This window comes from Chelonoidis abingdonii, chromosome 3, assembly GCF_003597395.2.
Source record: "Chelonoidis abingdonii isolate Lonesome George chromosome 3, CheloAbing_2.0, whole genome shotgun sequence".
Classification (NCBI taxonomy): domain Eukaryota; kingdom Metazoa; phylum Chordata; order Testudines; family Testudinidae; genus Chelonoidis; species Chelonoidis abingdonii.
The window spans coordinates 103,315,482-103,338,908 of NC_133771.1; the positions used below are offsets into that span (position 1 = coordinate 103,315,482).

Here is a 23,427-nt window from a genome sequence, read left to right on the forward strand (position 1 = left end):
AGGGCATGGAAAAAAGTTCTGAATGTGCTGCAGGGGAGGGCAGGCACACATCTGCTCAGTCTGAAGCATTATTAAGGACTTCAGCAGCTGCATTTGCTCCTCCATTACTTTAATCATCCACTCAGAAGCGTCCTTAACAAACATGATTTTCTTTTCTGTCCTGCCTTTCAGCTTTCCACCAGTCCTTGCATTCCCTTTTCTCTGAATTGGGGAAGTGCAGTACTTCCCAGAACATGTCTTCTTTGCTCCGTCTTGGGCACTTTCTTATCTGGCAAAGACGCTTGGCCAGTGTCTGCAGGGTGTTCCTGAAGGCCACATCTGCTGAAGTACAAGGAAAAATGCACAGAAGCATGATTCTTAAATTCATGCACAGCATTGAAACATTTCAGTAAAATACACCATTTGCAACACAACAAATCGCTTTCTAACAGACCGTTGGAAAGCATACATCTCTGCAAACACCCAAAGCATGGTGAGTGTTAGTTGGAGGGGGGATGCCATCAATATGGGGAAAAAAACACTCACTCTGCAAGGATTGTGGTGCAGCCAACTAGGGAAAAAATTCTAAAATTGTCCTACACTTTTCCACAGGTGGCGGGTAATTCTAGCAGATATCTCACTACTAAGGGTAAGCAGGGAAATAAGGGTACATCTACTACATGCTTGTGGCGTCCACCCTGCTTCCTATGCTGCTCGCTTGCCTGTGTGCTGCTTTGGTCCCTGCACAAGTGATTCCTGAATGGCGTGAGAAAGTTTCCTACAATGGGGGAGGGAACAAATCTGTTCTGCCATGGAACCTTCAGCAAAGGATTGCAAAGTATCTCCAGGAAACTTTCCTGGATAGTTCACTGGAGGATTCCTGTGAGATCTCAGCATGCATCAACACCCTGTTCCCCGTGCTGATTAGCTACACAGGGAAATATCCAGCTCACGAAACACAGCCAGCCTTCTACATTTCTATACCCTGAACCTACCTTCGCACTACACAAACCACAGTCGCTTACCAGGCATCTCCTTTCCTGCTTCTTGCTCATCGGAGAGCAACTGCTGAGACTGGCTAGACACCTCTGGAGCCGTGAACAGTTTTTGGCTGCCTGCTCCACAGGGCGACCCCGTCAGGAGCTCCACATTGTCATCTAACTCCATCTTTTCATCAATGACGTTGTCCTCTGGGTTAGGTCCTCTTTTTGCCACCTCCAGGCCCACCCAAGTATCCACGGGGCTCTTGGTGATGGATGTGGGGTCACCACTGAGGATAGCATCCAGCTCCTTGTAGAACGAGTAGATCTTAGGTGCAGCATCGGAGCAATGGTTTGCCTCCCTCGTCTTATGGTACTCCTGCTTCAGCTCCTTTATCTTCGCTCTGCACTGCAGCATGTCCCAATCGTACTCCTTTTTGCACAAGCCTGGAGAAATGTACCCATGGGTGGCTGGTGATCAGGCTGTTGGAAGAGGCTAACCCCTGCCCCCTCACTTGTGCCCAAGGCCCTGCCCCTCCCCATCTGCCCCCTCTTCTGTCCCCCTTCCCCACAAGAGCCCAGAGCACCACAGTGGCAGCGCTCCTGGCCCCGGAGCCCCTGGCCCCTGAGCGGTGCAGCCCCAACACCAGCCTCCCAGACTCCTTGTGGGAGGCAGACCAGCTAGGCTGGGGCAACCAAGGCAGAGTGCTGGGAACCACAGTAGGGGGCCTAACCTGGGGGCAGAGCATGGGCGAGGCCACCTTACCCATGCCCATGATACCCGCCGCACATGAACATATCTGTAGGTGTCCCAATTCCTGCAGCTCAAGTGCAGCTGGGACTTCACAGCGTCCTCTCCCCATATACTGAGCAGCTCCAGCAGCTCTGCACTGGTCCAAGCGGGAGAATGTTTGCTGCAATAAGCCACCATGGTCACCTGAGAAGATGCGATGACACCTCTTCATGCAGAGCCAACAGGAAATTGAATTTCAAAAATTCCTGGGGCTTCTAAGAAGGAAGGACAGATGGCTGTTTACCTGGCTGCAGGGCAGTGGAGTTCAAACTGCTGACCCCAGCAGTCATGAAGGGCATTATGGGACACCTCCTAAGGCCAATTAAAGTGATAAAATCAAGCACTTTGTCAACAAAAATTTAGAGCAAAAAGATTTCTCTCTCATCAGGATGGTTGTATTTTGTTGCCAAAACAGGGAATTTGTGCTGCCAAAAGTCGCACTGCGGTGTGTATGCATTCACTGTTTTGTCGACAAAACTTTGTAGTATAAACAAGGCCTTAGTCTAAAAATCAATATGATCTCTAAGGGCTTCTTACTGAAAGTTACAAAATGACAGATACTGAAGAGTTTCATTAAATTGAGTAGGTGTTCAGAAATATTTTGCTTCCATGATGGACAAGGAAGTGGAGTTGGAGGAGGATGAGGGGCAGGCGACAAAGACATGTGAGTTGGGACCTGTTCTTAATTCTGGAGGTGTTGAGCCGGTCCCAACACTTTGGCTCTGGCATGCCTGATGCAGGAGAGAGGAGCTCTGGTAAGTATTCATTGTGCTTTGATACCGCAGGGGGACATGAGGTAGAGGTATGCTTTTTTAAAATCAGGATAGAAGAGGCATTTGTAAAAGTAAAATAAATTATATTGTAAAAATAAAAAGGATTAAAAAAATGCTGTCTGTACCTTTAAGCAAAATTGTTGGAATGCTGCAATCCAGGTGTCAGGAATACAGACATTAACATAGAACAGTTGCACTGTTTAAGGGCAATTGGTGAAGTATTAGCCTTAGATCGATAAGAGTTAGTAAGGAAGTAGGATATGCATGCTGTGCTCCAGGTGAAGTTTACTGTTTTGCTTTCTTTGTTCCTTGTCTAATTCCCGCTCTTTTATTTGTATAAATAAAATAGTTTGTGTCTTGCATGGAGCTCACATTATCTGGATGTTATTAGCAGAGCGCTGTGCTAATAAAACAGAGTGGTCTGACAAACTGTAAGTCCTAAGTCTAACTTTGACAATTTGGAGGTTCCACCAAGATGGCAACCGTCTTCACTGGGGCCGTGTGATTCCTGACCGTTTTCGTAGGATGACCGTGGCAGCCCGCACTTAGGCATTTGGCCCAAGCGGTCCTCCACTAGAACGGAAAGACGCACAACCACAATGAAGTCTACGCCATCGAACCTGTTGGTTCCCACTCTGTTCTGTTAGGGATCCCGGGATCTGACATCAGGAATCTGGTCAGGTAATTATATCTGTGTTTTGTCTGGACTGAGGACTGTCCTGTCTCTGTGTCTATCCGTCCTCTTGTGGAGTGTTTGAGTCTGGGTGCCATCTCCGTCCAGGGATAGGCCGACCAAGGGGTTCCTGTCCCCGCGGTCTGAGTGAGTGGAATCTGCACAATCGCAACCGCATCGCACTTTGGGTAAAACCCTGGTGTGAAAGCAAGGGCGATTGAGGAAGTAGCCTGTGGGCTCCTTTTGTGTGTTGCACTGGGCATTGCTCTGACGAACCCGAATTTCCTTCTTGTGTGATTGGTTTGTGAAGTCCTCCTGTATTAGTAACCAGATGTCTAAGTCGGGACAGTTCCCTAAATGAAACTCGGCCAACCTAAAACTAAATTGGCTAAAGTAGAGATTAATTGTTTCATGCAGTGGTGGGAAGAGGCAAATCGTAGGTGGACAAAATTAAAACTCGCCTCTCTCAAATATTCAAATAATAATGTAACTGCAGTTCCCTCAGTTAAGGTTGTCAAAACCAAAAGGGCCCTGCCTCCAGCATGCACCTCTGGTGGTGCCTGTTCCTCGGCTGTTGGTGTCTTAAGATCTAAAAAGTTCACAATAATAATTTTTATCCAGAAGCAAGTGTAAATAGCTCAAACCCTTAATATTTCTAAATGCTAGGTCTATAACCACATCCCAGCCCACTCTCAAACTGGTGTTCCTGTCCTGGCTACCCATTCAATTCCCCAGACCTCACTGGAGGACCTTGTCCATTTAACACAATATAAAGCAGTAATAACACCTGGAAAAAGGCTATGGCAGTTCCTTTATCCCACTTGGGGAAAAAGTAATACACCAGGCAAAAAGGCTCCTAAGGTTACAAGCAGTAGTTAAAATAATGGCAAATAAACCGAAAAAAGTTTAAAAGCTCTGGCCAAAAAAACAGGGGCAATCCAACAGGTGGCCCTCCAAAACCATCAGGCGTTAAACATAGTGCTGGTGGCCAAAAAAGGAACCTGTGCTCTCATTAAAAATCAATGTTGTCTGTTTATACCTAACAATACCAATAAGGTAATAAATCACGCTAGCCACTTAAAACAAACCACATATCTTCCCCATAAAAAGCCAAGTTCTTTATAAAAGTGGCTAAGTAACCTGTTCAATTTCTCTGGCATAAAAAACCTGGTTGTTTCAAAAAGCCCTAAGTATCCTGTTTAAAATCTTAGTAATTTTTGTATGCTCCTGTTGTATCCAAAATTGTGTCACCCAGGTAACTGCCCCAAAACAAAGTGCTAATATAATAATTTTAAATATCACTAATAAACAAAAAAATAAAAAATGGTTAATTTGTAAAACCCAGTAATTATTGGTCATGGCATGTGCTTAACCAAAAAAAGAAATTATAAAAGTAAAATAAATTATATTATAAAAATAAAAAGTATTAAAAAAATGCTGTCTGTACCTTTAAGCAAAATTATTAAAATGCTGCAATCCACGTGTCAAAAATACAAACATTAACATAGAACAATTGCACCATTTAAGGGCAATTGGTAAAGTACTAGCCTTAAATCAATAAAAGTTAGTAAAAAAGTTAAAATATGCATGCTGTGCCCCAGGTAAATTTTACTGTTTTGCTTTCTTTGTTCCTTTGTCTAATTCCCGCTCTTTTATCTGTATAAATAAAATAGTTTGTGTCTTGCATGGTGCTCACATTATCTGGATGTTATTAGCAAAGTTCTGTGCTAATTAAACAGAGTGGTCTAACAAACTGTAAGTCCTAAGTCTAACTTTAATACATTGATATACAGGAGAAAGTTCTGGGGGGAGGAAGGAAATATTTTTCTGACAGATTTTAAAGATTGGTGACTGATCTGCTTAGAGATTTTGAATGCTAATTGTCCTAGTGGAGATTAATTAATGGATAGAGTGCAAATGAAATAGTCTGTAACAGAGTATCACTACTCACCACTGGGATGTATCCTTGTGGCTCATCGTGGGATTACCTCTTGACTAGTCTGGTGCTGCCTCTTTCAATTGCTCACCCATGGTCTCTCTCTCTGGAATCCTGTTACTCCCTCTTGGTGACTCAGGTGCTTCCTCATGGTGGATTGGCCCTCTGGCCAGGTCACTATAGTTTTCCCCTTCCAGGGTATCAAAGTCACTGGACTAGCTGACAGGGTATTGTTCCCAGCAATCCTCCAATTCAAAGCTATACCCCTTCCCCAGGGACTGTGAGGAGAAGCCAGGCCCATCCATCCTCCATGCTGGATTCCATCTCAAGGATCCTCAAATCAGCAGCCAAGGTCTGCGCCATCCCAAACCTTGCTGCCATCTCCCTGAACCTTTGCCTACTCCACCTCTACTGGGCTTCTTCTCCACCACCCTTCTGGGTAAACCCTTCCTTCAGGTCCTGGATCTAGGGCTTCTACTCTTCCCCTGGTCTCCTCCTTGCCCATTCTAAGTGACTACGGTCTTTCACACTGCTGTCTCCTTCTGCCCTCACTGCTTGTCTTATACCAGCTCTGCTTGCTACTGCCTAGCTGGGCTCCATCTTCAGTCAGAGCTTTCCTATCAAGGCTGACTCTCTCTCAGGTATGGCCTATCAGGTTACTTAACCCCTTCTGAGCCACATTAACCCTTTCCAGGCTAGTGTGGGTATGGACATCCCATTGCATAGTCAAAGAGTAATGATAAATACATTTTTTCACACGCTTATTTCCTGCAGATATATTGTATACTATGCCAAAGAAAATAACAACACAGCCAATAAGCTCAACAAAATGTGTCTCAATAGATAATATAATTGGATGAATTATCCTGCATTTATCTATGTGATTATTAAATTTGTAACAATCTTTTATTCAGACCCAGGTGCAGGTGACAGAGTGATGTCACTTTGTCTTTTTAAGATGTATACTATTGTTAGTCATGGGATAACCTCCCATTTCTAGACCTTAGAATATGGCTTCGTTGTCTCAGAATGCCTGAGGACAGAGCAGAATGTCTACAGGCTTTGCTGTTAAACTAGCTAAAAGAAATTCTGAACCATTAGTTTAAAAATTATTGTTTTTATTTAATATTATTACTGCTGGAGAGGCCCTAATAAAAATCAAGACACCCCCGCACCCCTGCAGTACTAGGCACTGCACATATACAGAGGAAGACTTAGCCCTTGCCTTGAAGAGCTTATGGTCAAGAAGAAGTACAACAAAACTGAACTATGCAAAGAGTTGTGGAGTTGTTTTTTTTCGTTGGTAAGTTTTTAATTTTTCTTCTTCTGTGGGAAATGCCTCCCCTCCCTTATTCCTAGGGAGGCTGAGGCTTGGCATGATCAACAGCTGTTGTAAAGCCAAATCCTTTTATTGATATAATATCAACAGCATACTGAAACGTAATGATCCTGAAGATAAGATTCCTGCTGCAAAGACCATACTCACTTGAACATTCTTCTTAAAGTTAATGAGACTACTTGTAAGATGAACAGGGTTTGAAGTCAATGGGGCTATTCATAAAACTACAGTAGGGTCTCAGAGTTACAAACACCTTAACTAGGAAGTGACCAGTCAACCACATGCCTCATTTGGAACCAGAATTATGAAATCAGGCAGCAGCATAGACCACATCCCCTCTCCGCCCCAGAAAAAAACCAAATACAGTACAGTACTGTGTTAAATGTAAACTACTTAAAAAAAAAAAAAAAAAGGAAAGCAGCATTTTTCTTCTCTATAGTAAAGTTTCAAAATAGTATTAAGTCAATGTTCAGTTGTAAACATTTGAAAGATCAACCATAACATTTTGTTCAGAGTTAGGAACATTTCCGAGTTAAGAACAACCTCCCTTCCTGGGGTGTTTGTAACTCTGAAGTTCTACTGTATCAGGATTTGAAGCCAATGACCCTGATCTTCAATTCCCATAAAATTACAAAATAGTTGAGGGTTCTCAGTACTTTGTTGGAGGTGCTCAACACCACCAGGGATTAGTCTTCATGGCTTCAGTCCAGCAAGGTATTGAGAATTTGAGTGCAATCCAGCAAAGCAACTGAGATTATGTGAAGTTGAGAACATTAGTTTTAACTTCAATGGGACAATTCAGATGTTTAAATTTAAGCAATTGCTTATGTGCTTTACTGGACTGGGATAGAGGGTGTTCAGCAGCTAGCAAAGACAAGTTCTATAAGACAAGGAGAATTTGAATATAAAAGGAATATTGACGTTGATTTCGATAGGGACAGAACGAGGGCTTTGGTTCTTGTTCAAGGTAAGGACATTGCCATCTGACTTCCAATGTCCTCTTGAATGTAAAAAAAATCCACCACAAAAATCAAGTTACTAACGCTTCAGTACATTCTGAAAATCCTAACTGGAATTAAAAACAGAAGGAGAGAACAGCTGTGTACATCAGACAGACTGAAGACTGCTGAGATAAAGATCTAGAGAGGCTGGATTTTTATAAAGGATTAATTCCCTGAAATACCAGACAAAATAATTTGCAGATTTGTGTTGGGTGGGAGTCATAACATTGGGTCTGGGTATAAATAAAATTACATAAATTAATCATTCTTGTTATAAATGTTAACTTCCTGATGTAATCAATTATTCTGCTATAATACCAAATTTGGCAGGCTTTATTACTAAATTATGCATTAATTTTCATGCCTGTTTCTGAAAGGCAGGTAATGGAATAACAAATCATACTGCATTGTTAATAAATCTCAGAGTCTGTTTCCACAGTATATTTCCATGAGGACCTAATGTTTAGGATTTCCCTCACTTTATCAATTCACATAAAAGCTATTTTTGTCTGCGCTATTATCATTGACATTCATTTAATTGAGGGACTTGCAGAAGGACATTACACAGGGGGAGCCTAGAAAAATGAGGATGAACTACTATAACCATGCCTTTATTTGCTCTAAAGTACATTCCACTACCTATTATTTGGCATCATTAAAGACTGTCCTGACAAACTTTCTACAAAATGGGTCTCTATAAAGACTATTTTGGCAGCTTTCTGAGCTAAAGCTTAGCTTCTTTTTTTTTCTGTATCATCAATAAGTATCTAACGTTTCTCCTGTAACACTGGAATTGAGAATCTGCCTTTGAATCAAGGATAGACAGTAATGGCAAATAGTCCTAGGGGACAGAACACCAATGACATTGTAAAGCCCTATTTTGGGCAGATTGTAGGTACCTTGAAGGATCTGTCACTTTTTTTAGATACATTTTGGCAACACTTGTGTAACTTGTCATGCCACTAGAGCAGTGGTTCTCAACCAGGGGTATGTGTAACCTTGGGGGTACGCACATGTGTTCCAGGGGCTACATCAACTCATCTAGATATTTGCCTAGTTTTACAATAGGCTACCTAAAAAAGCACTAGCAAAGTCAGTACAAACTAAAATTTCATAGACAATGACTTGTTTGTACTGCTCTATATACTATACACTGAAATGCAAGTACAATATTTATATTCCACTTGATTTATTTTATAATTATATGATAAAAATGAGAAAGTAAGCAATTTATCAGTAATGTGTGACACTGTAAAGTGTGCTGTGACACTTTTGTATTATTATGTCTTATTTTTTAAGCAAGTAGTTTTTAAGTGAGGTGAAATTAGGGGGGTATGCAAGACAAATCAGACTCCTATAAGGGGTTCAGTTGTCTGGAAAGGTTGAGAGCCACTGCATTAAAGTATTACTGAAGGACTATAAAATAGAGAGATTTTTAATTCACCAAGTGAATTATTGTTGATATTTCTCTCTTTTCTCTAGGTAATTCAGCAATATTCAGGTGACAGGAAGCTGATGGATCACACTTGGCGTAACTTAATTAGGTCATTTAAAAAAAAAAACCTTAATGTTTTACAAGGACCAAGTTCTCTTTTCTCTATGGAGTTGGGGCTGGGAAGGATGAAAACATATTAATGTTTCCCATTATTGCACACTTGCATAGTTATTCACACTTGCATAGTTATTCAAACCAAATAACAATTTGCTTTTTCTAGTATTTGAAGATGTTTTTCCATAATAATAATGTGCAGAATTTAAGATGTCATGGAATGGAATGACGTCTGATCTGATTATCATCACAGTTAACGTGATGGTAGATAATTAGTCTGTTGCACCTGAAATGCTTCCATGACGTATTTCAAAATCTTAAAGAAGAAATGGTAATTTCTCTACTACTGGAATTCACCCTTAGCATAGCAACAGTACCTTTCTCCAGAGAGAATTCTGCTTCACATTCATCCTCCTTTCATCGGTTGATCTATAAGTCCCTGATGAACTTTTGCAGAGACAGTATTGGTAGTGCTCATGACAACATTCGTGCGTGGGAAGCTTGTTGTTATGGGACCAGGTTGTTAAATCACACAGTACATGATTTTGGTTTTTTTTCTTCCAGGAAACATATGATGAAAGGATGGCATTTCCGTGTGCCATCTCCTCTTTCACTGACACTAATGACTACATCTAAAATTTGAAAGGCACATACTTATGCACTTTAAAAGATACACTGAGAAGGCTCCTATGCAAATGAAGAGTGAAAGCCATATTAATGAATAAGGTAAACTAACTACCATTATCTCTCTTCCTCCTGAGACACTCCAAACAGAGACGGTATTTTTTATTCAGAGGAAATATCTCATTAGGACTTCTTATGCTCTTAAATACAGTACAGATGGGCAAGCTGTTTCCTGCAATTTAATTATTTTATTTAACCATTGAATTTTTTCTGTTCATGAATGGTCTGTGAACAGATCTTGAGGTCCATGAATTTGTTCATTGTTCAAAAATTACTCCATTTATGTTTTATATAAACATATTTCAGCTCACTAGTTTATTGGATACTTAGGCCACATGATATATTTCTGTTTTCTAGGTAGATGAGTGTAATGCATAAAATCAGGTTTCTGGTGAAATTACTATTGTTATGATTTCATAATTCACTTTCCATTAATATTTTGCAATATTCACTTAAAATTCACTGTCTTTGCAAACTTTCCTGTCAGTGAAAAAATTCACTAAGGATTGAACCTTACAAAGACTGTCAGACATAGTGAATATTACCATGATTAATACCATTTATGTCAACGGACCCACTCCTAATAGTAAGAATGGGTCCCATATTAAGTAAGTTGTAGGACTTGTCTACATAGGAAATTCACAGGGAAGTTAGTGCAAAATAAGTAGGGTGTAAATTTAAATGGCAATAGCTATTTCACAGTAGACTCCTGTGTAGACACACTTCTTATTATCCTTCTTTATGGGTATGTCTACACAGGATATTTAATGCAAAACTTTTTGATGTGTGTCTGGTACGCTGCTGCTGCTGCTGCACCGTTTCTGGGCCCAGTAAACCAGAGTAAATTGGTGGTAAAGGATCATTCTGCAGGTCAGGGGATGACCAGCAGTGAAGAGAGAATTTCAGGATGGGAGGGCTATCTTTTCTTAGGTGTGTGCAGAACTGACCCTGGAGCTGCAGCAGTGTACCAGCATGCGATGCCCCATGCCTTTAGAGAAGTAGGTCACCATTGCCTTTTGTAAGCTGGTTCCCCCAGAATGTTACCAGTCTGTGGCCAACCAGGTCAGCCCAGGGAGATTAACTGTTGGGTCCACTGTCATACATATACTGCCTAGCCAAGTTATAAAGCTGGGTCATGCTCAGGAGAATATTGAATGCTTTGCACACTTGGGATTCCCAAACTGTATTGGAACCCATGTGTCTATCATTTATGTCACTGTTCCCCATCTCCCACCAGGGTACAGAATTTATTAATAGAATGGTGTATTTCTCTATAGTCTTGTAAAGGCTGATTGATCACCATGACAGGTTTACAAGCATAAATACTGGGTAATGTGGAAGAGGCCATGATATGAGGCTCTTTTGGAACTCAGTTCTGTTTAAATTAATGGAGAAAGGACTACTTTCCCCTGGGGACTACTATGAACATTAATGGTGTGCAAGTTTATCTGCTGATGCCCTAGTTAATGAAGTCATACACAGGCCATTTGGAAAAAAGGAAGGAACAATTTAACTGTTGCCTAAGTGTTTGTCTACACACAAAATGCTACAGCAGGACAGCTGAGCTGTTGCAGCTATGGCACTGGAGCGCTTCAGTGTCCTCACTACCTGTGCCAACAGGAGGGAGTCTCCCATCAGCATAGGTAATCCACCTCCCGAAGAAGTGGTAGGTAGGTTGACCAAACAATTTGTCATCAACCTTGTGCTCTCTGCATGGGGGACTTAGATTGGCTTAACTTCGTCACTCAAGGGTGTGGATTTTTCACACCCCTGAGAGACATAGTTATGCTGACCTAATTTTCCATTGTAGGCTAGGCTATTGTAGTAGTTGCAGAATGGTGGCTGTCTGAAAAGCAGATGGTGCTGTTTTTGGAATTGTTTTGAAGTTGCAGAAAATTACATCCCCCCATTATAGCTGTGTGCTGTGTTCTGCACAATATTTGTGGGATCAAGGAAAAAAGCCTTAACAATGGTTGGGAGGCTGAGGTGCAGAGACTTTCTTGACAGTTCAAACAGCCAGCAAGACATTCCACAGAGAACACTAATATCTAGGGGAATTTTGTCACGGATGCCTACTGTTCATATTTTCAGTCTCATATGTAGCTGTACATCTAACTGCTAATCTGTAAAGGGAGGGATGGTAATAGACTCTGAATAGTGTAGTACGGTTTATGGTGGTGGAAGTGGGATGTTGCCTATGTATGTTTGTAAAACAGTATAAATTGTTTTAGCTTTATTTGAAGGATTTTGTGTTACATATAGTGATGAGTCAATGGATTTCAAACAGTTTTTACTGTGAAACAACAGTAACAAATGTAAAACTAAAGTTTTAATTGCATTGGTGGATAAATAACGATACTTTTAAATTTAAAAATACATTTACCAAAACAAACTACTGAGTAACCAACAACTCCCCCAAACCTCTAAATAGGATAGTGCAACCCAAACGGAAAATGAGACAATCTAAACTGTACAAAAATAACAAGGTTGAAGGGTGGGGGTTAAAGTTACAGGTGCATACAGGTCTTTCCTCTGCCTCTTCTTGTATGATGGGGTTCTGGGGTTGAGTGCCACAGCTCAACTTTTTCAGGTGTGTTGCAGGGCTCAGAAGTACTGGCTTCTAGGAACTAGTGTTCTTGGTGTGCAGATGATGGACATGAGAGGAGAATGGTCTCTGGGAAAAGTACTGTCTTGGGTCTGGCCGGAGGAGTTGCTGCTGGTCCCAGTAGCCAGTATTATCAAGGATCCGAAGGACATGGCAGGGTTCCAGCTTATGGGACAGCAGGGTCAGTTGGCCTAGCAGGAGAATGTTTTTAGGAGAGCATTTTGGCTCAGGATAGTGTCCAAGAGTTGCCTCTGCATCTTCCTGTCTTGCCATGTTCTCCTTGGCCATGGCAATGCTTTCCTTGGCCATTGCCACACTGTCCTTGGCCACTGCCATAATCTCCCAGGAGAGCTGCATTTTTTTCTACCTCTGGATCATCATGTACTGCCTCTACCCATCAGCAAATGTAGTCTTCCTCTGGGTCTCTGCCATGCCTCTCCAAACATCTCATCCTGAGTTTTCCTTTTTCACCACATCAGATTGGCCAGCCTCTCAGCAATCAATGAAGACCTTGTGCTGGATAGTCTGGCTGTTGCAGGTGCTGTGACTATGGGAGTATGGAAAAAACTCTAGTTGCTTATTATTCATCTTCCAGATAGCCCACGTGAGAGAATTTGTTTAGTATGCATATATGACATACGTCCCTAAATTTCTACCTCAGAGATGGTAAATGGTCTGCATTGAAATCTCTGTCTGCTGTATATGCTATTTGCTGTTGTACCTTAGCAGGTTAGGAGGTGGGGTGGTGCTGGAATTATGCTACTGTTTTGGTTTTGCAGGTTTGTTTTTGCATTTGAGATGCTTCTGTTGTTTCAGAGTGGTTGGGGGCATGGGGTGTTCTGGGGAGTTGCTACAGGGGTTGAGCCAGTTAGTAATCCCCTCTGAATCCCCTTTAGGCTGTCTTGATTCTCATTGCCATTACATTGAGGTGGATGACTAGGAGGCAAAGAATGGCCTTATTTAAAAAGGAAAAGGGCAGATTAGTGAGATACAAGATACACTGTTAAGTTGTTTACCAGGATGGTTCCTGCTAAAAGTGCTAGAGGAGTGGAAGGGTCTTGCAAGCTATGCCAGGGGATGGGCTATTCCCTATAATGTGTGATGCAAAATCAAGCAATTATGTGGTCTCAAGTTTTTGTTTGTCTCCCTTTCAGACACGGAGAAAGTACAGAGAAAAGAAGATTGCCGTTTAGAATGCTTGTTATAGGACATTTACACCTCAGCAGGGAACAGTATTGTTTGTACCTTTACCAAGCATGCAATGCCTATGTCATGTAAAAGGTGGACACGAACCAAACTTATTTTCCTGTAACCATTACCTCAATAAACCGTTGCATTTTCCACAAATTATTTTTTTCATTATTTTAATGTTCTACGTGGGGTGGGGTGAGGGGGTACCGTGTGTAGAGGCTACTGTGGCTGTGCCAAGCTGCTAGCTGCCATTTTAGGATGGCAAATGGGGTTGTGGGCAGATGAGGGAAGGGTAAAAGGAAAATAGGCAGATGGGCAAGAGTCTCTGTGCTGCAGTCCTGAAAACTGTCAATAGTCATGACTTTGGCATGAGACAGAGGTTGGGTACCCGGTGGGCAGGAGGGAGTACCCACCATTTTGGAAACATGTATAGGGGGGCTAGATACTCAGAAGGATTCCTAGCTCACATCTGTCTAAGATGACTGCAGCCAGGGGCACCCAGAATAGAAGGTAGAAAGGCAGCATAGCACAACAATAATAATTAATTGTAAGGATTAATACTTGCATGCCAAAGTTCCATCCAGGGGATCTGTCTCTTTGGTTCTGGCCTGGGTTTCTGGCTGGGACTTGAGCTTGGTTGACGTAGGGCAGAAATCAGGGTACACTGCAGAAGGGGATGACTGTGGCTGGCTTTCCAAGTGGCCAGAATCAGGGTCCTGAGTCCCAAAAAGATCCTGGCTCTCAGAGAACAGTTCCTTTCTAACATCCTTCTGCTCATCCCTGGAGGGCCTTGCCAGTTGTCCTCAGTGGTGGGGCGAGTGTGGGCAGAAGCCTTCACATGGTATATTGAATGGATTGTTCCATAATTGTGTAGGATCCATTCCTGTCCAGTCACATGTCCCCTGACAGATTGTCTCCTTTTGTTCCGTGTTCCATTTTACATACTTCTGAGCTACTTGTTCTTTATCTGGCACTGGTCAGCATCCTGGTTTTGGCCCCTCTTGACATCTGATTGGCAATGTCCACGAAAAGGGCTTTATTCATTTATACAAATGCTTCCTGCATCAACACTCTTCCCATATGGCCATGAGATCCAGAATCTCAGCATGACTCCAAGCAGCTTGTGGGGCTTCTGGTGGGCTATTGCAGTTGTATTGCAAGAATGTTGACACACATAGCTTCAGGAGCAAATGGGCAACTTCTGGCCCTGTGCCAGCTTTTAAAGTGGTGGAGGGGTGTCATGGTATAATTCCCCACTCTGTACCTTAGCATTCAAAAGATGGGGTACCAGCATGAATGCCTCTAAGCTCAATTACCAGCTTAGAACCTGTAGCGCTGCCACCAACCAGGAATTCCAGTGCCTGGTACACTCTGGTCCCCTCAAAACCTTGCCCGGGGACCCCCAAGACCCAGACCCTTTGGATCCTTACCCAAGGAAGTAAACCCTTTCCCCACTGTTGCCTCTCTGGCTTCCCCTCCCTGGTTACCCTGGAAGATCACTGTGATTTAAACTCCTTGAATCTTAAAACAGAGAGGAAAATTCACCATCCCCCTTCTTCTCTTCCCTCCCGCACTCCTGAGAGAGAAAGTAATCCTGATACAGAAAGAAATAGCCTTTCTCTTCCCTTCCCTCCTTTCCCCACCAGTTCCCTGGTGAATCCAGACCCAGTCCCTGGGTCTCACCAGAATAAAAAACAATCAGTCTTAAACAAGAAGAACTTTTAATTAAAGAAAGAAAAACAGTAAAATTCTTTGTAAATTTAAGATGGATTAGGTTCAGGGTTTTTCAGCTATAGACACTGGAATTACCTCCCAGCCTAAGTATTCAAGTACAAATTAAAATCCTTTCAGCAAAAATACAAATTTGAACTCCTTCCAGCCAAATGCACATTTGCAAATAAAGAAAACAAACATAAGCCTTTTCTTATCTGTTTATGACAAGGGGACATCCTGGGAACTTACTAGCAGAGCAGGGGAAGTCACACAGGTGAACTGACAAGTTAGTAACAGATGCCCTGCAAAGCACTGTGGGATAGCTGTTGGAAGCATGGAAGAAAGTGGAGAGCAGCCACTGTGTCCACATGAACACTAGCCCTCGATAATTCAATTCTCAGCAAACCTAGTCCTCTTGGCAAGAGGACTCCAGAGTTTGTGGCAAATGTGGAGTTAGTGTGCAGTAATGGATTGTGTCATGAGTACATAATTATTTTCAAACCAGATTAACTCAGTTTGACCCACTTTAAAATCCCTGTGTAGACCAGCTTTCGGAGTGTATTTTTGTGCTTTATCTTAATTCACTTCCAAAGTGGATTAAGCTAAACCACACAAAGTCATTCTTAGTGCACAATAAAAATATCCCCACAGAGTACTAGTGTGGAATAGCTATTTAACAATAGCTTTTTTGCCACGTAAAAGAAAATCCTTAGAATATGTATGCATAATAAATACAAGAAGGAATAATTCAGTCAAAGCCAACTGGTCTACAAATGAGAATGATGTTTATGCAATATGTCAAGTCCTATTTTTAACACAAATTGAAAAACATGACAAATATTTTCAGACTTCTAAAACATAATGTAAAAGATTTTATCTGATAAGAATAACTAGAAGATATTAACAATTAACAAAATACTGTTTTAATACTTATGCGAATAGTCCATGGGAAGTGGAGGTAAACTTTTGCAGGATTAGACCATTTTTGTCAATCTTCTGGTACATTAAAACATGATTTCAAATTCTTATATTTAGAGACAAATTTTCTCATATTATACATTTATAATTTATTGGGCAGATTCTTTTTATCCCATCTATGGCATCTTTGTTTACTTAATTTTACTATATCCAACTTGCAAGATTTTTCATTAATTATCAACATTACCTTCCAGACATAGTCAGGTAATCATAATATGTAACACTTCTGCCCCAACAACTACTTAAAAAAAAATGTTGGGTGAAACTACACTACTTTTGTGGAAAAACCATCTGAGATAGTGTAAACTTTGGAATCATTTCAGGACATATGTAAGCTATTGTAGTAAGTGTGCATCTTCTGTTTCTTTTTAAATTGTTTGTTTGATAATAAATAATACTATATATCAAAAGAATTTAAAAGTTAGATTAATTTAGCTTCTATTTTAATGAAAAATGTAATCTTCTGAAAAGAGAGTCAAATCTAGTTTTCTATACATAAAAACTACCAACTGATGATTCAGAACAGTCTATACACAATTAAGAGGACCTCTTTTCACATATTAATGTTATCATGGGCAAAAAATGAATTACTGGATGTACAGTAGAGTGACAACTTATCTAGCTGGCAAAATGGGGATCACAACCTGAAATAAATCTTTCCTGAACCCCCCTCTCCTGGCCTTCAAACAATCCCCCTGCCTCTCCAAGCCCATCACCAAAAGCAAGCTCAGGACACACCAACTCAAAGCAGTGCCACATCCTTCCAAGCCAGAACAACAGATACAAAACCTGTAGACATATCTCTACTGCTACAACGATCAACACCCCATGTCCCAACACTGTTCAAGATCCATGGGTCCTACACATGCTTATCACAACATGTGGCCTACCTTATTTAGTACACTAAATGTCCCAATAACTAAGTGGGTGAAACCAGACAATCACTACACTCTCGAACTCGCACAGAAAAATGATAAAAGACAAAAACACCATCACCTGTGGGTGAACGCTTTTTACAGAATAATCACTCTATATTTGACCTCTCAGTGTTCATTCTTAAAGGAAACATGTACAATACCTTCAAAAGATGACCCTGGGAGCTTAAGTTCATAACTTTGTTAGACACTAAAAATCATGCACTGAATGAATAGAGACACACTGGATTTATAGTTTATTGCAACAATCGATAACCCTACCACCATTCCAAGCTGCTTTTTTCCCTCCTCCCTTCCTTTCTCCCCTATAACTGAAGGGGTGTTAATGGGCCACTTCATCTTGAATAGTCCTTATGCTAAACAATCTGTTCCCCTTTTATTTAGCTGTGACACTCTGAGTACATTTTGCAGACCTGAAGAAGAGCTCTGTGTAAGCTCAAAAGCTTGTCTCTCTTGCCAACAGAAGTTGGTTCAATAAAAGATATTATCTTACCCATCTTGTCTCTCTAATTTCCTGGACCAACATGGCTACAACAATGTAATGCGTTCATTTCCTAGCTGCGTAATTCCTCTTAATGTAAATAGGAAATACATGACCGAATCCCAGTAGATGGCTCTGAAAATATTCTCTTTGCTCTGTGCTGATTTACATCTCAATTAATCTGAATGTTTTTACAACACTTAATGGTTGGTGTGTCATTTCTGAGGAACAACAGAAAGGTTTTGGATTTCTTTGTGCACTGACACTATATATTAGAAATATGAAAGCTGTTAATTCCATTTTCTGCTGGAACATATTTATTATAAAATGACTTAGGTTCCTCTTTTAGAGCTGAAATTTGGTTACAAGTTCATAACTTTTTATTAGTGACTGGTTTGTGAATTGTCTTTAAGCCTTCCTCTAAACCCCTAATTTACAAATCACATAAGCATGTGGTTAAGTGCTTTGCTGAATCAGGGCCTTAGACTGTAAACTTTTGAGGCAGTGAACCAGTTATTAGTCACATCTCTCCCCATACTGTACAGTAGAGTGTACATTTAAGATGCTTTTATGATTATTATCACTGAGCCAAATCCTGTAGTCCTTATTCACTCCTTACTGAGAACTCTACTAAGTTCTCTGGGAATTTTGCCTTAGTAAGGAATGAATGAGGACAACAGCATTCTTATGTCATATAAAGAAGGAAGATAATAATTCTTGATACTATTGTATTTTAAGGTGGAATGCTCAGTTATGTAAAAGTATCTGGCTGTAAGTCCCATGGAAAGCTCTAGCAAAAGTAAAAACGGTTATTTTTTAACTGGCCTTTGGTTATTTTCCACTGTTATGATCCAAGTTTGGCTACAGTGCTTCATCTCTAATTGGGATCCTTTCAGTTTTTACTTTCTATGAACCTGAAATGCTAGGCTTAAAATACTACAAGAGTAGCTCTCTTAGTAAAATGGGACAGCTGAGTGTTATAAAGCTATAGACAAATCCAGTCAAAAGCCAGAGTGGACACAAATCTGAGTCCAGGGAACAGTTCCTGTTAAAAGGCAAAAACCAAAATATCTCAATCTTGCTTTAGATTGCTTAAATTTTATAAAAGGTAAGCTCACAGTTTTCCCACTCACAGCCCTATTTATTAGAGCAAATGATGGCTCCTAGTGCAGTAAGTTGAATGATAGAAATTGGAAGAAAAATTAGTATAACATTCCTAATGCCTCTACTTGCAACTGAAGTCATTCCTTCCTTTCATTTAAATGCTAGAGCTCAGTGATTACGCTAATTACTGAGCCTTGATACATTCAAAGAAGCAATTACCCTCATAATTAATACATTAAAATATTTGTATTATTAGACACCAGGAATACCCATATTGACCTTTAAAAACAAGAATATTGGCCTTGACGTTGGTTAACACTCCAATGATTTGTAGTTCTCTGGCTGTTAACTCCTGATCCCACAAGAAAAGCCTCTGGGCCTGATTCTCCTCTCATGTATTCTGGCTTTACATCAGTGTAAAGCTGATATAAGTGAGAAGAGAATCAGGCTTTCTGATTATACTACCAGAATACTGATAGAATCTCAAAACACACATGTAAGAAACAAAATCACGTTTCCTGTTTGCAAGACAGGCCTCCCAACTGTCTCTCACTGGAAGAGGCATCTCCACTTCTTTTTTTACCAAAATTTCCTTGCAGCTCACACAGAAGTCCCCCCCCCCCGCATATATTAAAATGACAATTAATGACAAAAATCACTGGCCCTGTGTCAGAGAAGAGGATGCATGGAGTCCACTCCACATCTGTGTAAAAGCTAGGCAGAAGGTATTCCTTGCAGTTCACTGAGTGAAAAATTGCACAGAATTCATGTCCGGAACAGAATTATTTTTTTCTCTGCAGAAAATATATTATGCCCAAGAGGTGCTGCAGTTAAGCCTTTCGCCCACCAGAGGGCTGCTGTTGCACCAGAACAGAGAGCAGCCCCAACTGTGGATAGAGAAGAGAAAAGGCTGCATTTCTCACAGCACCCTACCCATGAGGCCAGGTCAGGAGGCACAGGATATGGGGAGACTAATGGCATGGGGCAAATGGGGAGGTGTCATTGGGGATCAGAAGGGCTAGTGGGGGAGACAGACTGGGGCAAGAGGCTGAATGGGAGTGGTGGTGCAGGGACACATGGGGACCAGGGTAGATGTGCCTGACTAAATGAGAGATGCTAGGGGTCAGCCAGGGTCTGCATTGGGGAGGCTCTCTAACAATCCCTCCTTCTCCAAATTCTGATGAGGTCCAGCTACTCGGCATTGCTCCAAGTGCGGGATCGCCTGGTGCATGGAGCAGGCATGGCCATCTGGAAAGATACGCTGAGACCACTGCACTCATCACCAAGCAAACAGGAAGGAGACTTTCAAATTTGCAAAGGAATGTATGGGTTCACCAGAGGGCAGAGCAGTAGCGTTCAAACCAATGGCCAGAAAGGTGAGAACAGGCATTGTGGGACACCTCCCAGGGGCCAGTCGCAGCGCTGTAGCCCTGGCGCAGAAAGCTCTATGCCTCTTGTTGGGGTGGTTTTTTTTAGAGTGCTGCATCTGCACAGTTTAAGTGGCTTGGCAGCGTGTACACCTCCAGAGTTACAGCATTCAAAGCTGCTTTACTGCTCACAAACTTGCCAGTGTAGATGGGGCCTTAGAAGCAGTGTGGGTAACACCAACTTGAAATCTAATTGATTTTTAAAAATGAATTAAAAGTAGCTTCAAGTACTCCACTTGCCACTCAACTCCCGTCACTTTTTGTGGTTTTACAGTAACATTTTCCCAGTTTACATTTTTTTCTCACCTTTGTTCTTAAATGACTCACCCAAATAACAGGGGAAACCCATTAACTAAACTGCTATACACAGAGTGCTATCAAATGCTCAAACAATTTGTTCTGTCATCTTGGATTCACAATCACTGTGTTGCTTGTGACAATAGCAGATTAAAAAAACGTTCAGACAGAAATGTGACTATTTAAGTTGATAGTCTCTCCCACTAAAACTCAAATTTGATTAAAGTTGTGAGGGTTAAAACTCCACTTCTCACGAGCCCCACAGCCCTGGAAGGGGCTAGACCTGGTGAGATCCCACATTGGAGTTTGGCTGAGTTGTGAAGCCTCTGGCTAGACACCGGGGATGGGGGGCGGACACAGGCAAAAACCAAAAAAGTGGAATCATAAAACTGCGGTTATATATAAAAATTAAAGTGAATCATTTCCTGCTCCTTCCTCTTCTTTTTCCTTATTGCTTTGTCGCTTCCCGGGAGGTTATTTGCCACCCTTTTTAAGAGGCAGCGTCTTGCATGGGCAGATATGCAAATTGGGGGTCAGGGTGCAAGATCCCACCCCCCACCAGCCTCCTGGCTCCCCAGCAGCTGGTTGGGTGGGGACACCTTGCTCTTCCTCGGGAAATTCCGCAGATGGTTTCCCCTGCGCCGCTCCTGCCTGTTCCCAAAGACACGGGCATTCCCACTTCAGCACGTAGCTGCAATGTGTGAATGCAAGTGACATAGACACAGAGCTCCCCTCCAATACAAGCCCCGTACCCTTGTGCCCTCCTCCTCTCTTTCCTGCCGGATCAGTGCCTCTCCCTGCGACTCCTCCTCCTCTTCCTCCCCCGCCCGGCTAGCTGGGACTCGGAGCCGCCGGGAGCTCGGCAGTCTGGCAAAGCGGCCCCAAGGCGCAGAGCAGCGCAGCGCCCAGCCGGGGGGAGGAGAGGTGGCACCGAGGGGCCGAGCGCCGTGCAAACCGCTCGCCCCTCTCGAAGATCTCGCAGAGCAGCCAGGAGAGGAGAAGGGCAGGCACCGTGCGGGGGAGCCGCGGGGAATCCCGGGCTCTTCGGGGAGCGGAGAAACTTGCCGCCTCGCCTTTCCTCTTGTAGCAGGGAGGTAGGAAAGGGGCTGGGGCCGGGACCCCGCCTGCCTGCCTGCCCCTGTCCCGCCGAGGGCTCTCTGTCCCTGTGCCCAGCTCTAGGAGGCCGGCCCCCACCCCCCGCCTAAGGGATCCTGCCCCTGCCCAGGGGTCCTGGGCAGTCCCCGCCCGCTCCAAGCGTTGGCCTCGCCCTTACCCCGTGCTAGGGGCTGTGGGGTCCCTGCTCCGGCTAGGAGCTTTGATCCTGCCCCTAAGGGCGCTGGGGTCCCTGTCGCGCCCCTCGGCTCGGAGCCCGCCCCCACTGCTGTCCCCACGGCTCTCCGTGGCACACGTGTACCACTTGGGGTTGGTTTCTGTGGAGACGGGTTTCAGGCTGGGAGGCGAGATGTGAAACTTGGCGGCTGGCGGGCTGTGCCGCGCCCCCGGGGGGCTCGTAGCAGCGGGCGGGCGGGCGGGGCGTGAGTGGCTGGGCGCGGGCCGGGCCGCCGTGCTCCAGGCGCTGCTGTGTGGGTGGCTGGCCTGCCGGCCGGTGGCTCCATTTGCGGGAGCTCCTGCGGGGGTGGGGGGCGGTGCCGCCCGCACGGCAGCTGAAAACTTTCCTGCCTGTCTCTCCCCCTCTGCAGCTGACAGATGAGTCCAGGCAGCCAGAGCAGCTGAGGCGCCCCCGGGCCCCGCCGGCTCGCGCTGCGGTCCAAGAGCCCGGGGCCATGGTGTCTCCTCAGAGCCCAGGGATGAGCAGGGGGCAGCAACCTCTGGCTGGCAGTGCAGCTGCCCAGGTGCCGGCGCCAGCAGCTCCCGGACGGCGAGCCGCCTCCCTGGGCCAGGAATAAATGTCCTGCCGCTGCCCCCGCTTCTCTCCCTCTCGCGCCCCCCAGCATGGCTCTCTCGGCCCCAGGCGCGCTCAGGATGGTGCTGGGAAAGGGCCAGGCAATCGGCTGCCCAGCCCCCCGCTGAATCGCCCCAGTCTCTCTGAAGAGGGTCTCTGCCCCTCAGTCGGCGCCGAGCAGCCCCGGAGTTCTCCACTTGAGCGGCTGAGACCTTGCACAGTCACTGCAGGTACGGGAGGAGTGGGGTCGGCTGGGGTCTACCAACCTTTCCCCCCCTCTTCCCCTGTCCAGAGAGCCATTTACACGCCGCACCCTCCCAAGTCAATCGGAAGTGACTTCGGAAGAGAGGCACAAATCTGAGCTCTCGAGGCAGGGAAGACATGGGGTAGGGAGAGCAAGGCAGCGCCTGTTCTGCCCATCTGTAAAACTCCTTACCAATCTGGGAGGGAGGAGAGACACCCCTTTCTTTAACTCACTGCACTAACCTGGGGCAGGGGAGGGGGCATGGCATTGATGGGCAGACTGAAATACAACACCTCCCCCCCCCCCCCCAACTCTCAGCCTCCTAAAAGGGCCTTTGAGATGCTGGAGGCTGCCGGTCTCGTTGCAGCTGCTACACCCTCTTTTGTTGTGGGCTCACAATTCTGAAATACTTCACAGGCTGCGGTCGACTCATTGGCAGGAGTCGCTAGTGAGGAGTGGAAGCAAAACGGTTGTGCTTTTCCCCAAGGCGAGTTTGCCTGTTTGTATTTATTTGTATAGAACTTCGATTTTTGTTCAGCTTTAGGTTTGCTTTGACAGAAATGGTGGTGTACTGATTATTGGTGAGAGAGGGAAACTGCCAAGGAGATTGTATTGTTTCGTTATATCCATACATAACTGACTACTAAATCATTCATCAAATGGACAGAAGCTTATTAGTAACAGTATGCTCCTAAAGGAGACTACCGCTACAGTTTAGAGAGTTGGTAGATATTTTAAATTTCTTCCTAGGCACGATAATTAACAATAGTTATATAGTATTCAATCCATATGTTGTTCTGCAGAATTGAAAACACTTATCTAGTCAATATTTTAGGATTGAG

At 43.5% G+C, this 23,427-nt stretch overlaps 1 protein-coding gene across 1 annotated transcript in view; it reads left to right on the forward strand.

Moving 5' to 3' along the window:
- Nucleotides 1-22,345: 22,345 nt before the first annotated feature.
- Nucleotides 22,346-23,427, forward strand: part of TMEM200A (transmembrane protein 200A) — a 70,070-nt gene continuing 68,988 nt past the window's right edge. The window contains exon 1 of the mRNA XM_032772681.2: nt 22,346-22,571. The gene's annotated coding sequence lies outside the window, so the exon portion shown is untranslated. The remainder of the gene's footprint in view (nt 22,572-23,427) is intronic.